The sequence below is a fragment of the Phlebotomus papatasi genome, chromosome 2 (assembly GCF_024763615.1).
Source record: "Phlebotomus papatasi isolate M1 chromosome 2, Ppap_2.1, whole genome shotgun sequence".
In the NCBI taxonomy this organism is placed as follows: Eukaryota; Metazoa; Arthropoda; class Insecta; order Diptera; family Psychodidae; genus Phlebotomus; species Phlebotomus papatasi.
In genome coordinates, this window is record NC_077223.1 from 27,246,996 (window position 1) to 27,264,285 (window position 17,290).

The window sequence follows — 17,290 nt, forward strand, 5'->3', positions numbered from 1 at the left end:
ATTTTATGCCCTGTTGTAATCCTGACCAAAACCTTAAACGATTTTCAGAGGAAAATTTGCAAAAGTTGAGTGAGTTTTTAGAAATTGTATATATTTGAAAGTCAATAAAAGGACTTTTTCTTTGCTCCAGCCAGTGATGAAGGCTTGGAGATTGATATGAGAGCTCTAGAGATAGTTGATGTGTTTCCCTGACTGATTCTTATACTTCCGGACGACTTCCAGAATCCTTATTGTTGATTTAAGACTTACTAGTAAGGGAAAAAACATCCATAAGATACTAAGGACTGATTTCCTTTTTAACATGTTTCTTTAGTTTGTCTACCTCCAACTTGCACATTACAACTCTCATTGAGAAAATTAGACAAAATTCGTATTATTGAGTATGTAAATCGATCGTATAACTTATTACGTTTTGATTTTGAATAGTGCAGAGGGAATTAGGCGATTAAACGCTTGCATGATTTGGTACGCATTTTTTATGTTTATTTTTTATAATAATAAATTAATATGTAAAAATTCTGATATAATTATTCCAAATACGATACACCCTAGGAAAATTAACAACTCAAAGGCTGAGTTAAAGGCTATGATGATTTATCGATACCAGTTGTTCTTCAATTATTCCTGTTTTTAAAGATTTCATTTGAAAGGTTTTCTAAGTAACTTTAAAATTGATGAAAATTTGAAAATTTTACAGAAGTAAAAAAAATCAGAATTTCAGTAAAAATTACAGAAGTATGACTTATTTAAAATTAAAGGTTTTATTAGATAATGCGAATTAAACCTATAAGGGCCAATTTAAAGATTTACTTCATTTACTCATACTTGGGAGGATTGTCAGTAAAGTCTACCTTTTTCTCACAAAAAGGTCCCAAGAACATATTGCGCTAAACAAAACTGTCTCGCATCACCTATTTCATTATTCTTTAAAAGTATAGTCTTTATCCAAACAAATGTGTTTGACTTTGATAACTGTGTTTAATGTAAAATAAAATGTGTTATTATGAAATGTGAGAGAATTAATAAAAATAAAATTATCCCCATAGAAATTCATAGTCATCCAAATTATATTTTGTCATATTTTTAACAAAACAGCCATTTCGGCTCCCACTTTACTTTTGAAGAAAAGACCATCCTTAAGCATCTTGTTGATTTAATATAAATTGAAAGGCCACTTAGTGAGTAAAAGGGTGTGTTTTCTAGATAAGAATTTTGTATAATATGCCCATATAGGGCTCAAGTATGTTTTCCTCCAGCTCAATGAAGAGCTTAGGTGGTTGTTTTTCCTGAGTGTATTTCCACGAAGGGCAAAAGAGCTCCTCTTCTGAATTGTCCTCAACAAATAAAAGCACTTGTCAATCTTCTGCCACTTTTTGTGGGGGTGCTTTCTCGAAAATATATGCAAAACACTGGCAGAAACGAGAGGGTTAAACATTTATTTACTCTTAGGGACAAAATACTTTAGAATCTGTTGTAGTTCTTGTGCCAAAATACCCAAAATACCCTTTGTTGGTCTTTGCCGTTCACATTTTTCGCCATATCGATAAAAATATTAAGGTTGAACAAAGAAATAGAGGTGGATTTTATGATGGTATTTGAAGAATTTGGCGTCATCTGTGGCGCTAAATCGCGATGCGTTTCGGCGCGATTTCTTCATTGCCATCATCAAATACTTGGCATTGCCCTTGAACTCTGTCCTAACACCGCAAAGATCTAAACATCCAAAATCCCTGTTGTCTGTGAGCTCCATCCAAAAATTCCCGCCATATTGCATTCAATTGAGTTAAGATGTTTCAATTAATTTCCAAAGCTATTTTCTAATCACTCCCGCTTCACAGAGATTCACATGGGCAATTTAGCGAAAGATGAAGACATCAAGAGATCTTCAGACCAAGGGCAAGAGGTAGTGGATGATGGTAAGCAGGGAGATGGCGAGAAGTAGGGAAAAAAAGTGTGGAAAAAGTGGATTATTGAGGTGGAATTGGCGTGTTCAGTTCCGCACCACATGAACTTAAAGAATGTTTATTTCCATCATCAAAGTATCTCTGGGTGCATTACAATTCCATTCTTTTTCTCCCTCGACGTCTCCCTCCTGCATAGTTTTGTCCATTTGTTTGTTCTTTTGCGAGGTGTTGCCGACGTATTATGACTTAATTTTGCCACAGAAGCAACAAATCTTTCACGATACCGAGTCGATGGTGCAAATACACAAAAAATGTGCAAACATAGAACAACAGCATTCATTAATGGCACCCACGGTTGCAAGTCTTACTCATAGAAACAAATTAAATGAGCAATTGCTTGAAATGCGATTGGAAAGGCCATTTTGTACTTTACATGCAGAATTTCTTGGTTTGAATTTAAATTAAAGCACGAGGATACCGAGACGGAAGAGAATTCCTCATCCAGTGTTAATGAAATCTTAAGCGATTGACTTGGAAAGTGTACATTAGAAGTGTAAAAAAAAATATTGAAAGCCGATGAACTGAGAAAGCTATTTTTTGCCCTAAATTGTACACATTTTCTATGTTTTTCTATGTTAATTAATACTGAGGCTAATAAACCAAACTAAATATGTAAATCAACAAACATTAAATAGTTTATTAGTCTAGACACAGTCCATAATTTTCTAAAGATTTGTTAACATCAACTTTCAATTCTTTTGCAGTGCAGTGGACATAAGTGATAGAGTGTTGTGTTTTTAAATATCTGTTTTAATGCCACCGCCACACCATTTAGTTCAAGAAAATTTCATAAAGTCAAAATTCATATCAATTTCATTCTTAAAAGTTTTGCACATGCTTATCCTACTCTTTCGCTTCTACCTACTTCTTCTTCTTGTTCTTTTGAAAATCACACCAAATTAAATTTAGTTCGATCAAATTTTGAGTGTGAAAGAGTGAGAGAGACTTATGTCAATCTTTTGAGAAAGAAAGGGACTGAATTTTAATTTCATGAAATTTTACCGATCTAAAAGATGTTTCAGAGACATTATAGAATAATTTTCTACTTCCCAATTTTTGGTTTTCCTCTGGTTGATATTTACCTATTCTTTGACGTATATTATCTCATCTGAAAAGTACTGTGCTTTAAACATTTTCGAAAATCTATGTTTTTTTTAACAACTCTCAATCAGTTTAAATAGTAACTCTTTGAAAATTATTGCTCCATTGATTTATTTCTGAGATAAAATCTTCTTAATCTTCCCATTCACATCTGGAGTTTGATTCTCTAATAGTGTCTTGGATAAAAAGTAAATAAAATTCTATTTGCCCAAAACATCGGGAAGATTTAAGAAATATCACATTATGAAGCTGTTAAAAGAATTACTTACTTGTGATAAGGGGAATTAGGGTAAATCAAGCTAATTTAAAACCTGCTCCAAATGAAAATTTTTCGCTACTTCAAATGGAAACGTCATTATTTACATGATAAATACAGTACTAAATTATTATATTTATGTATTTTCTTTAGTTCAGTTTCATTATTTAGCTAACTTTGCTCCAAATAAAGTGAAAATCCATTCATATTCACAAATTTTAATTTGGTAATTTCTCAGAAAAATTAAAAGTGTACCTTTTTACCATCGAATTTTTCATCAATCGACCATCTTTTAGTTAAATTAAGTGCTAATCTTCATTGTTAATGGTACGTGAAGTTTTCAAATGAAATAATTACTTATTTCGTAAACAAAAATGGGTTTTTCTGAAGTGTCTGCAAATGCTTCAATAGGAAACCCCGGAAATATGATTTTTTGGAGAGATTTTCTTATTATTTTAGATAGTAACGGAGAAAAGACCAGGAATAAGAACAAATCCTGAACTCTAGAGCAACACAACAAAGTTTTTGAAGCCTTTTGTCGTGGTTTCACTTACACTGTTTGTCTCCAATTAGAAAATTTCCCTTGTCTCCATTTGGATTAATTTGTTTCCAATAGCAGTGTTTTGTATTTGATTTTGAATTAGGAAATGATTTTGAATTAGGACATTTACCCTATATAAAGAGTGTCATTACTTTGTTTATCCCCATAACAATGTAAAGACTGACTCTCGAGACATGTAGAAATTCGAACAGAACGTATTTCAGCCATCACGCGGGCGATACGAATAGTAAAAAGTCTTTCTTTGCCTTTCGAAACCGATCCTCGAATTTTAGAAGGAAATCTCTTATAGGGTCGAAGGAACACCTCTTCGACACTTTCGTTAAAATTATGAAATTTATTTAATGTTCCTGGTAAAATGCAAATAATATGATGTTATTTCTGTAATCTACTTTTTTCTTATAAAAAGAGATATTCAATTTTCATATCCTAAATCGCTACGCAGAAAAAAATATTTTGTAAAACTGTTCGTAAATGTCTGTGAATTCCTATGGGAGAGTTATGAAATGCTCGTGAATCGTATAAACCCACAAATATGTTCGTAAAAGTTTGTACTTTTTTCACAAACATTTTTCGTAACATGATAACTTGACGAGCATTTTTTGTACTTTTACAAACATTTTTTCGTAAATGTTCGTAGACAAACAAAAATGTTCTTAAAATTTTGTCATTTGTTCGTAAATGTTTGTTTTCCTGTCGGTGTTAATGTAAATGTTCAAAAACATTTACGTACATTTTTACACAAATTTTTTTTCTGTGTACTGAAAGTGTTAATAAGTATGGCATGATAAATTCTTATGTGTCAATAGGTATTCCTTTCACTCTACTAAGCAAAATGCCAAAAAAACCGCCAAAATGAAAATTATTGACAAAAATTGTATCCAAACTATAAAGCCCTGGGCTGGAATGATAACTTTTCGACACTATCGAATCGTTAGTATCGATAAATCTATATCTGTTAGATTAAGTGAATGTCGACTTTTAGCGCATTCCCGAGCCATTCATTGTGACATTCTTAAAAGAATGTGGCTGTTGATAAATGCCTATATTAGTTACAGAAAGTACAGCAATCGTTTAAATATTTCAGAATCGACAGTCGACAGTATCGAAAGTAAGTCATTATGTCACCCCTGAATATTTAGTATTTTATTCAACATAATATTCAAGTAAGCAGAACAGTTTCTTTTCAACTCAAGTGTTAGCTCTTGAAGATCTATTTTACCCGAAATGCAGCCCTTTTCGGTACATCGAACCCCTTTGGGAACCACCCGTTGAGTTCGGCCCTTCCAGATACCTTGCATCCCAGGTCTCTCCCTCTTGTTTGTAAGGTACAACACCGCGAGAAGCAGGAGAATGGTGAAGTGCAAAAAAAAGCGTCTTTAACAACTCAATCGAATGCGAAATGCAGTAGCGAAATGCAATATCTAAACGAGCTGGAGATGCGAATGGAATCTCTTGGTGCAATCCGACGCGAGAAGATCGAGCAAAAAGAAACTTTGTCGAGGGGAAATGGCTTGTATAAGAGTGTATGTTTCGTGGACTATACAAATCATCCACCTATCTTTTCCTTCTAGTATATAAATTATTGTTATTTCATAATTGCGCTTCATGTGTTGCTCACCATTCTCAATTTATTAATTTTAATACATTGAGACTTTTGGCGGGATCTTAAGTTATATATTGTCTCTACTTTGTTTCTCTAGATGTTTTTTTTTTTTGGTTTTCCAAAGATTCACTTAGAAACGATCTATTGAGACCAGTAAGGACACCTTGCGGCAAGGGTGCGATTTAAAATAATTGAGAAAACTACCATTTTTCATGTCATTGTATTTAGTTTTGTTTCTCAGTTATTCTTCCCATCGATCAGGAATCAGCAGTAAAATCAATTTTAATCGCTATGAATTGCACTGAGAATCTCATCACATCGCTCTATCTCTTTCAATTATGATGATATTTCCCTCCTGCTGATGCTCTTGGGCTTCTGGTGGTGAGGCAAATCGAATTGATTATCGAACCATTCCGATTGGACGTAATGAGTCAATTAATGGCAATTTGATACTTAAGCCACAGACGAGAAATCTCGATGCATCTTGAGAGTTCTCCTAAAGAAAACACCAATCCAGCGATGCAAAGTGTAATTTTATACTTGGAGTGTTGATAGAAGAATCAAAAGGATTGCATCTCAATTCTCAATTCGCTGGGGCATTCATTAATCTCTCCTTCAGACATGACCATCAAATTGCCAGAGAAATTTTTGCAATTTCCTCTTTTTTTTGATAATTTTTTTTGTTGCAATTTTCGCGCCATTTTTCACAACACCTTCTGACCATTTCATCAAACAACAAAATTAGCCACTTCCCGTGCCCCCAAAACTTACCATGTGAAGATGTGGCAAAAGGTGCAATTCACTGGCTTAATAAAACAATAGGACAATTCCTCTTTCCATATGTCATAATGAAATAATCGTCAACGCATTGTCATCATTGTAAATTTGCTTGGCAAGTCGAATGCACTCGCGATTTCGATATTTCTGCCAAGTCACTCCCAGACGATACACAAAATGCAATTCCCAACACTCAATAATCATGACACAATTGTACATTTGTTGCTCGAACTCTATGGAGATAGAAATATGTTAAACTAAGTTTTGAGAAAAATTGCGTTTACTTATTTGTCTGATTGTCCTTCAGTATATTACTTTCTAGATCAAATTGCTTAAAACATGTGGTAAACCCGGTAAACCGGTCTATCACTTATGGTTTTTTTTATGGCTACCGATTAGATAATCATGACGATTGATCGGCGCTGATCAGCCGATTGCCACTCACAATTCATTATCTAACCCTAAACTGAGAAAAAAAAGAAGCTACGATTAACTTTTTTCGTCATAACTTTAACACTTTTCGGGTGTAAAAATATATCAACATTTTTTAAGGTCAATTTTACAACTTTTTAAGTGTAAAATTAACATGTATAAGGGTAAGTTTAACCCATAATACACCTACAAAGGGTAATATTTACACCGATTTCGGATCAATACTGCAGGGTAAAATTAACATTTCCGGAATGTTACTTTGATTTTCTTCGGATTTCTCTCAGTCAGTGTACGTATTGACCCTTGTTTTGAAACACGAATATCGTTTTATTTTTCAAATTTTCTTTTTAAAAAGAGATCCTGTTACTTATTTAATACTTAATGAAAAAATGTCCATTCAGGCGTCAGAGAAACAATCTTCGCTTGAAGAAGAAATATTCTAAGTTTGAATCTTCTCCAGATCATCAGAAATTTTTTTTCCGAGAAAAGTAATCCAATCGCAGATGTGATACGCTCATAAATAAACTGGCGCTATTGATTTCAGAGGGATATCTCAGGTGATTGCCAGTGAGAAGTTAATTTGCCCAAAACCAAAAAAAGTGTTTTCATGTTAAGGGTGACTATCACTGGCAATGCTGGCCATCACCGGACATATCCCTCTGCAATTGTAGATGGAGGTTGTCTTACGACTCGTTGTAAGTCGTCGCGACGACCGTGTAAATTGGTGACTCGATAACCCTATTCTTATGTTATAAAACTTATCAAAATGCATGCCTAGATGCCTAGAAACAGGGGCACCTCGACATTTCATTTTTCCATACGTTTTTGCATAGAGGTACTGAAGACTATTGGCTAGTTTTTTCCTAAAGAGAATTGACTTATCAGTCTGATATATTTCGAAATCGTGCATTAAAAGCTATCTAAAAATACATACTTCATAATGTTCGCCAAAATTATACAAGAACTACGAACAAATTTGTTTAAGTCGCGGTGCAATAGCTGCAAAATTTTTACAAGGAAAAGTGAAAAATAGCTTCACTTTTTATTAGGCTTGATGGGCCCCTGCCTAGAAATCTCAACGAGTAAGCTTAGTTTCTCTAAGCGATATTATACCCACATTGCCGAATTGTTCATATGTAAATATTTGAGAATTTCCGCTAGGTACTTACGAAATGCTAGTAAATCGTATAACCCACGAACAAGTTGGTAGAAGTTTGCACTTGTTTCTCAAACATTGTATCTAATGATAACTTAACAAGCATTTTTTGTCCTTTGAGAAAACATTTGTTCGTAAATGTTTGTAAACACATAAAAAACGTTCGTAAAATTTTGTTAGACAAAAATGTATGAACAAATATTTGTATAAAAAAAAACAACGAAAAGCTTGCCAAGTCATTATGTTGCGAACAATATTTGTGAAAAATTACAAACTTTTACGAACTATCTAGTAATTTTTACACGTTTTACAATTTATGAATATTTTGTAAGTTCCCAATGGAAATTCACAAATATTTACGGATAATTTAAGAATTTTTTTTTACTATGAATAAGTATTTGTATTAATTTAATTTTTTCCATGACTTTCGACGAATAATCCAAAACTTTCCAAAACACAAAATATGGTAAAAATCCTATAAGATCTTTTTATTTGTTGCTATATTTCTGGTCTTCGAAACTTTGTCGAAAGGGTCGAAAGAGAATTTGCAAAATTTTATAAAATCGAGTATTTCGCGAATTTCCTTTGCCTTTTCCTGACAGCTTTTTATCCATTGCGCCTCCTCCTTCAAATTACTACTATATACTAACCAAGTTGGGCTTTCAGCTATATAAGATTTTACTGATTTGATAACGAGCAGCGTCTATAGGATTTTTTTGCTCAATTTTAAATAATATATCCCACCTCTGAAAGATCCATACATTGCTTCTCTTGGGATACAAATATTTTTTTGCGCTTTGCAAAATTGTTAGGGTTGAATATGGTAACGTTATACTGAATATAAATTTTCAAAACTAATATAAAAATTATTTGTACTTTAAAGAGCTGGGGTGAAATGATAGCTTTTCAATACTATTGCATCGATAGTATCGATAAATCTTTAGTGAATGTCGGCTTTTTACACATTATTGCAGAATTTAATTGAACCATTCTTAAAAGAATGTAATTGTTGATGAATAATAATAAATGCAAAGAAAAAAATCATTTTCTGGCTAATTCTGCTCTAGTCTTCTCTATCGGATATCGGAATTTACTTTTACACAAAATAGTTCTTTAGTTAATCTTTTAATATTTTTCGTGTTCTTAATGAAAGTTTTTTATTGGATATTACTGTACCTTTCAAGTAGAAAGATATTTTGTTTACTGCATCTAGTGAAGTCATATAAATTTTCGATGTTTTTCTATGTTTATCGTAAAAACAGTAATTCTTACTAATTTAAAATATAAAATAGAGTAAGCACTTTTTCGCTAAATTGTGAGAATTAGAAGGAAATCAAACTTACGATGACGAAAACATATGCAGTATAGTATTAATTATCTTTTGGATAATATCTTTACAGTAATTAACAGAATTACTATGAAAAGAAAAGAAAATATCGAAAGTGGGTATAAAACTTTATCAAGGCCAAGTATTACACATTAAAACATGTAGGGGAGACCGGGGTAGAATTAGTCACCAAATGTAATTTTTCATTGCATATAAATTGTACAAAAAATATTTGTATGAAGCTGATAAATATTTTAACCAATAGTAAGGGAAGTATATATTTAGAATAAAGAGTGATTTCCTCAATATTTCTTCGAAGGCAAACTATTAGATACCACTATCTAATACTATATTGTGGCTAAATCTTCCCCGGTCTCCCCTATGGTATTAAACATTTATTAAATAAATTCTGTACAGAACAGGGGGATCAAAATTCGTTAGGTTCTTAAAACCAGGGGATAATCATCTCCTCACTATTTGAACACTTAAAATATTCACGAAGATAAAGATTATGAACGAATTTTAAATAAGGAAAATACGAAGAAATTGAGGAGATTAACTATAATCAAAAATCTTTAACACCTTCATCCCTTATTAAAAAAAATGTTTTATGGAATTTAGTGATATCTTCTAAATTCAGTGATATAATTAGTGAAACATTTGTCTGCAGTTTGAAAGAAATCATGAGTTTTTCTTGCTACACTTGTCCCATTAGTTTTTTTTCTATAAAGCAAGTTTCCCTCTTGCAGCCATAATCTTCATTAGTCAAGATTGTAATCGATGGCTGTCACATTATTATAGAGTTTGTATGATGTTTGTTCAACTTAACACAAACATATTTCATTTTTCTATTCATTTTACTCTCCTCCTTTTTTTATTTCCTCGGTCTCTCACTTTTTTTTACCGAGCTCCTGTCTCCCTTGGAGAATTTGAGGATGGAATGGGAAAATTGAGTCTTGGTGATTTTCAGCAGAAAAACGAGAATGTGTTATTCTTTTGTGTCAAAAATTTTTCCACTCATCATTTCTCAAGACAGAAAAATAATTTTCATGAAAATCGTGCTAATGATTGTGTGGCAATTTGTGAAAGACTTTTGTGTCAAATTAGTTGATTAGGGGTAAGGGAGTGAAATTTCTGTGAGTCTCTGGTGAAATACCTCGAGATTGTTTTCTCACACAAATGGTGGCAATCTTAAGACGAAAGACTCAACGGGGTGCCCCTATTCTTTTGGCGTTTCCATCAAAGGAATTTCGATAGATATTCCTTTCAATTACCTTCCTGACGATGGAATTGAAGCCACTGAAATGACTTTCTTAGCGTATCCTTCTCATCAAAGAAATTCACACCTTTAACTGAAAGGTTCGTTTTCACCCCCACAGTATGGGTAGCTATGTAGTATTCTATGTTGTGACACAATAATGGTTATTTCCGTTTTTTCAATATTACATAGATCTAAAATATATGCATTAAAAATAACCTAACTAAATATTTTAGGAAAAATTGAAAAATTATTTGGGCTTCACATTATTTAATTTTGTCCAGGAGAAATAATTATTTATCTCCAATAAAAACATATCTATATTTAAATTAAGGGGTTTTAATATATTAGTGTAAGTTAAAAAATAAAAAAAATAATCTTGTAAAGAATTCAAAAATCGATGTGTCGATTGGAGATATTTTTTCTAAAAATAATTTTCATTATAAATAATTTACATTGAAAATACATAGCGAGATAGTAAATATTTAAATACTCAATATTAAATTCTCTACAATTAAAAATATTAAATTTTATTCAATAACTAATATTAGTAAACATAATTAAATAAGGGAAGAGCACCACTGATCGGAATGTTAAGAGACATACTCCATATTTAGTTGAAAATATAAGCCCCAAAACACTTTTTAATATTTTTGTTTTTGCTAATTATTCTATTAATTATCCATGTACCTATATATATGTGCAATTGTTTTTTTTTTAATTTTTACAATAAAGTAATAAAAAATAGGGGTAATTGCACACTTGCACTTTGTACTTCGGATGGTCAAAAATTTAGTCAGTTGTCTCACAGAAAATTGGTTTTATAAATTAAATGTGAGTTTATTCAGTGCATATCTTGCGAGAGTTAAATAGCAAAAAGTAGCTAATAATTTTTAAAAATTCATTTTATTTGGATCAACGATACGGTAATAACTTGACGATCCGAGAAACATTACCGATCTCTGGTGTATTTCCCTTATTTATGTTTTTATTTCAAGAATATTTCTCAAATTTTCATGTATTTAGAATAAAACTAAAATCAACGCAAATCTAGTTCAATATACCAAATAAAATCATACACATGAAACAAATTTAAAAAATCCCTATTTAAGCTTTTTCATCCTTCCGATTATTATTATTATTAATTTAACCGTCTTTATCAAATCCATTTATAATAGAAAGTTTTGTGCCTTTTCCTTCTCTGAGGTTACCATCAAACCTTTGAGAACCAGTGGATCACCGGCGACCCAAAAAAATCGTTTTTGAATATTTAGTGATAAAAATAACCCTTGATAAGTAAGAAATAATATGTTCAGTATTAATTTCAATTTTCAAGTTAAAAAACCAAATAATATATGGTCCGGTCAGGTTATTTTTATTTATAGCTCGAGTCAGGGTGAAAGTCCATCCCACCGTTAGAAAGCTCTCGACTTTAGCTACAACATACTAATAATTTTTTATCAAAATTGAAAAGTTAAGTTAAGAGTTTTCGACATCGGATTTTCAAAAATCGATTTTGGATTAATCGAACCTTTAATGAGATCGGATGAAGTTAGTGTGTTGTGAATAACTTCCAAATTCTTATACCAAGAATGCAATTCGAGCACCTTTGATGCCAGAAAAAATCCTGATGACCTAAATGGGATTCCAACCTGGGCGCATGCATCATAGAGCGAGTGCTACCACTTGACCTATTGAGTGACTCATATAGTCAATGCTTTTTCTTTATATTTCAATATGCTGTAGTTGAGGTCGAGACCTTTCCAACGATGGGTCTCACTCCTACCTCGATGGTCCCTGATCTGAGCTATAATCGAAAATGTCTTGACCGGACCATATTTTCGGTGTTTATGAAGCGATTTCGATGGAATTTTGGTTTATATTGCATCTGAGATCGAAATCTTTCTAACTATAGGTCCCATTCTTATTACAACCCACTGTACCCCGACCCTTACTATATCCATATGGACCGGACTCTATCTCTAATATTTATTAACCGATTTCAGTGAATTTTTTTTCTTTTGTTGGCCTTGTGCACTCAGAATATTTACAATTGAAAATGACTAGTGATAAGCCCAGATCATCTTATGGTAGCTGAGATTCTTTACGGGTGATCTCGAAATGCGTGCAACACGAGGTGCTTGCAACTCGAAATACGTGAAAATTCGATTGTGAGTTGAATTTTGGGGGTTGAATTACGTTGAGCTAATTTAACCATAAGCTTATCTGGGCATTTTTCTCAAACATCGCCTCTTTAAATATTTATATACAGCACAATTTCCTAAAAAAATAATTTATTATTTCAAAAATGTGTATTTTCGAAAATAATGCATGCATGATACTACCCAACTCTTAAATTTGATTAAATCGAATAATTCTTACGGACTAAATTTTCTATGTATAAAAAAAAGAGTTTAATCAATTTTCCGCCAATTCAGCTCACATCTCTTCCTAAAACTTCCTACTAAAGATCCTTACTGGAGGGTGATTTGTAAGTCTTGTATACTTTGGCTAAAATGTGTCACTATACAGAGGGTGAAAGAATTGAGTGGAATTTTTGTCAGAACAATGGAAGGTGCTTTTCAATCTGCGTGAGAGATTGGAAAAACAATGAGGGTGATTCTTCTAGATGCTTCTAAAGGACGAGATGGCATCGACAGCAATCAGTGGGTTGAATAAACAAATGACAAATGCGGAAAGTGGGGTGTCAAAGATGAAAAATCTTCAAATTTTAATACGTGTCAGTTGTTCACTCCTGTGCCCAAATAATTTGACAATGAGGTGTAAAGTTGTCGCTTTATTGCTGGCTATTATACACGCGTTTTTGCTTCTCATTTGCCCTCATATTAGAACCCAGGGTTATATGAACTAAAAGTGCGCCAAAGTGAAAAGAGATCTTGATGTGCTGATAATTCCATCTCGACTAATAGATGTTGTGTATTTTTTTTTTGGCAGGAAAAAAAGTTGTGACGGATGTGACAGGCTCATGGAGAAAAATTACCAAAACGCGCCGAGTGGAATGAATGTTTCTGGAGATAACAATCGCATACTCTTTTTCTTCTCCTACCACAAACTATTTTTAATGTATTATGACGAAAATTGACGGTTTCTGTGATTTTTATGGTGGCATCATTACCCACAGAAGCGATATACAAATAAAATTTTTAAATTCATTGATTAAACACCTGCTTCATGAGCAAAATTAGACGAATTCATGGTGTGTAATTGGACCCCACAAAAATATTTTTGATCATAATTACACAGTCTTTTGCACTCAAAATTATTATTTTTACGTTTTTGTTCTCAAATAAAAAGGCCTGCAATTTCTAAATTGAATGTCAGAAAGGATTCTTAATTGACCCACGTTATATGTTTTCTTTTGTACAAGATTGTTTATTTGAAACAAATAAAAAAGACTTGGTTGAAAATTAGTAATAATGACTACATTATAACTCTGCGAAGATACATTAAAAGTAATGAAAATATTATTCTTATTATACGCTATATATGCCATTACAAAACACTGCAAGTATTTTAAAATTACATTAAAATTAAAAAAGTTACATTTCACTCACCATGACTCTTTTTTTTTATATTTATCTATTAGGTGAACCGTTATTTTTTACACTGAGAAAAATTGAGGTTATGTTTCTTTTACAATTAGTATATTTAGATCCTTTTAGTGCCAAAATCTTAAAAAAAAAATGGGTGGTAAGGTATCTCAGGCTTTGGGAAGTGCTCGAACTCATGATTTAGATGCTTTAGGGGATACTGGGGCACCACCAAACACGGGGTACCACCAAACACTAATTTTTAATTCTATACTACTTGGACTATCTCGACCATTCCTTCAGTGGACAAGCATCCCTATAGTGTCTACAAATTCCTATAGATCTTTTCCTCTGAAGTCGAATATCCGATTAAAAAAATCGCAGTGTTTGGTGGTACCACATGTTTGGTGGTGCCCCAGTTTCCCCTACCTCAAAAGTATTGCCATATCATTTTCCTATTTACAGGTTTTCAACCGATTTAGTCCGATTCATCAATCACTCGAGGGATTCCCCAAAATAGTTTTAAGAGTAATAAAAATATAAATTTTCGAACGAAAATCACTTACCGATTCATAATCGGTTCATTACCGGTTCATAACCGATTTGAAGCGATCTATAAATCACTCAAAACATTGTGCAAAATACCTTAGAAGTAATGTAATAAAATTTCGGATAGAAATTAATTTTATTCGTTATGAACTGGTTCAGAACCAATTGAAACCGGTTCAGCAAAATGAAGTTCAGCAAAGTTAGCAACATGACTGAAATTTTACTAGTTTGATAGGAATCAAAATATAAAGGTAATGTCAAAGTTGCGACGTCAAGCTTACCATTTATTGTGACCTGCTTTGTGATTAACGAAATGAACGATGAAAAGACGGCTGTTGCATATTTTGATATCAGCCTATACAGAAGAATAGTTCGTTTTCGGTTATTGTTATTTCTGGGATATTTTTCTTACAATGTAATACGTGTATCTGCTATTATTCCAGAGATCAAAGCAAGAAACAAATTTGAAAAAGGAATTTAACCTCCATTTTAAACCTGTCAATTATAGCATTGTTCCTTCTGACAGAATTGTTAAACAAAATTAAAATCAGTATAGCTTGAAATCAGTAGTCAGCAGAAAAGTCCCACACAGAAAAATTATTTTGTAAAAATGTTCGTAAATGTTTGTGAATTCCTATGGGGGAGTTACAAAATGCTCGTGAATCGTATAACCCACAAACAAGTTCGTAAAAGTTTGTACTTTTTTTCACAAACATTGTTCGTAAAATGATCATTTGATGAACAGTTTTTGTACTTTTACAAACATTTGTTCGTAAATGTTCGTAAACACACAAAAATTTTCGTAAAATTTTGTCATTTGTTCGTAAATATTCGTAAAATGTTCGACAGGAAAACAAACATTTACGAACAAATGACAAAATTTTATGAACATTTTTTGTGTGTTTACGAACATTTACGAAAATATTTGTAAAAATACAAAAATTGCTCGTCAAGTGATCATGTTACGAACAATGTTTGTGAAAATGTACAAACTTTTACAAACTTGTTTGTGGGTTATACGATTCACGAGCATTTCGTAACTCGCCCATTGGAATTTACAAACAATTACAAACATTTTTACAAAATATTCTTTTCCGTGTAGGTATGAATTTTCAGACACTGAGATTATAACGTGGGATCCCATTTCTAAGTGTTTTAAGAAACTATTAAAGAAATTTTCATGTAAATTCTAAGATACCGTGAGTATTCCATGTTACACTTTGTGCGGAAACTTCACGAAATACTCACACAAGACGATCTATAAGAGCTGTGAATTTCTCACGTGAATAACTCATGGATTTCAGAATTCACTCCCTGGATTAGAAAGTCTGACGTCGTATTTTTTCACAACAGTTCCTTACGGTATAGACCTTTTTAAAACTTCTCTATTTGCTCTTCTTACGACGTTTCGGAGATTGATTGTCTCCTTCCTCAGGTATGGGTAGGTATGGGGAAGTTCTTATTAGTTTTTTTTTGGGGAATCACTTGGACAATTATATACACTTGGATTTCATAAATTACTTTCTGGGACGATGTCACCATTTGGACGGTTTGACACAGAATGTGCCCATACCTGAGGAAGGAGACAACCAATCTCCGAAACGTCGTAAGGGGAGGAAATAGAGAAGTTTTAAAAAGTCTATACCGTGTTTCTTGACTCCAAATTATCCACAAAAGACCGGGAACACAATTCAACAGTTCCTTACTTTCGATCTTATCACTTTCAAACGCCTTGGATATGACTAAATTATTACCTGAGACTTACCAAAATTTTCATCGTGAAAACTGGCTTTTGCTCAGTATTTGGGAACCAAAGATGATATCTTACAATTCTTGTAAGAAATCATGAGCCTCTTGCAGCCAATTTTATTGAACCATCAAACTCAAAGCCAGGGTGGTATCGTAAATTTTACTTAATTGATTTTCCAGTCACCTCTGAATCAAATTGACTACGAGACACTGAAGAATTAAATTGATTACCCCTTGATATAAAAATTCTAACTTTTCCTCTGGGCGCTGTTGGATTAAAAAGAGGCCCAAAATAAGGATGGCAATTTGGATGCATTAAAAATGTTTATGGTCCATTTTTTTACGATTCAATTGCATCGGATGGCAAATTGGGAGCACACAAAATTGCCGACAAAAATATCCGTGTGGCTGACAGAACAATAGCCATGGATATCGGGTTGAAGAATTCGGAAGTGACTCCACCAATAGTTGGTTTACCTTGCAATAATTCATCCGCTAGCCACATTGTGGCAACACTGGCTGGGTATATGTGTCCCCCACAGGAAAAAAAAGGGGTTCATCAAGCTATATTTTCACCCACCCTCATCACAGACACTCTCATCGGTGATTCCATGAATGGATTAAATGGTCCACAAAAAGGGGCTCGAGTGCAAAAAGAATTTGAGGGAGTGTAAGTTGAGGAAAAAAAATTGATCCAGTGGCTGCCTGTTGGTTTCTGTGGTTAGGAATAGCACACAAAAAAAAAACGTCAGAAAATCATGAAGAAGGATCAGAACAGGAGGAGACAGAAAGACCCAGTGTCAGAGATCAAAATCCGATGCTCAATGATGGTTAAATAGTCTGAAATTTGAGATGATTTACGCCGTATTGACTCCATTTTTTGGAAGCTTTTTAGAGACCTCTCCATCATCCACTTCTACATCCAATGAGATTGATAGAGAGTAGAATGAGAAGAGTCGTAAAGACTGAAATATTTGACTCAAATTACACACTTTTCCTGCTCCT

The 17,290-nt window shown here is 32.9% G+C and overlaps 1 protein-coding gene across 2 annotated transcripts in view; it reads left to right on the forward strand.

Moving 5' to 3' along the window:
• Window positions 1–17,290, forward strand: part of LOC129803301 (homeobox protein SIX6) — a 78,075-nt gene that overhangs the window by 24,336 nt on the left and 36,449 nt on the right. The window lies entirely within an intron of this gene.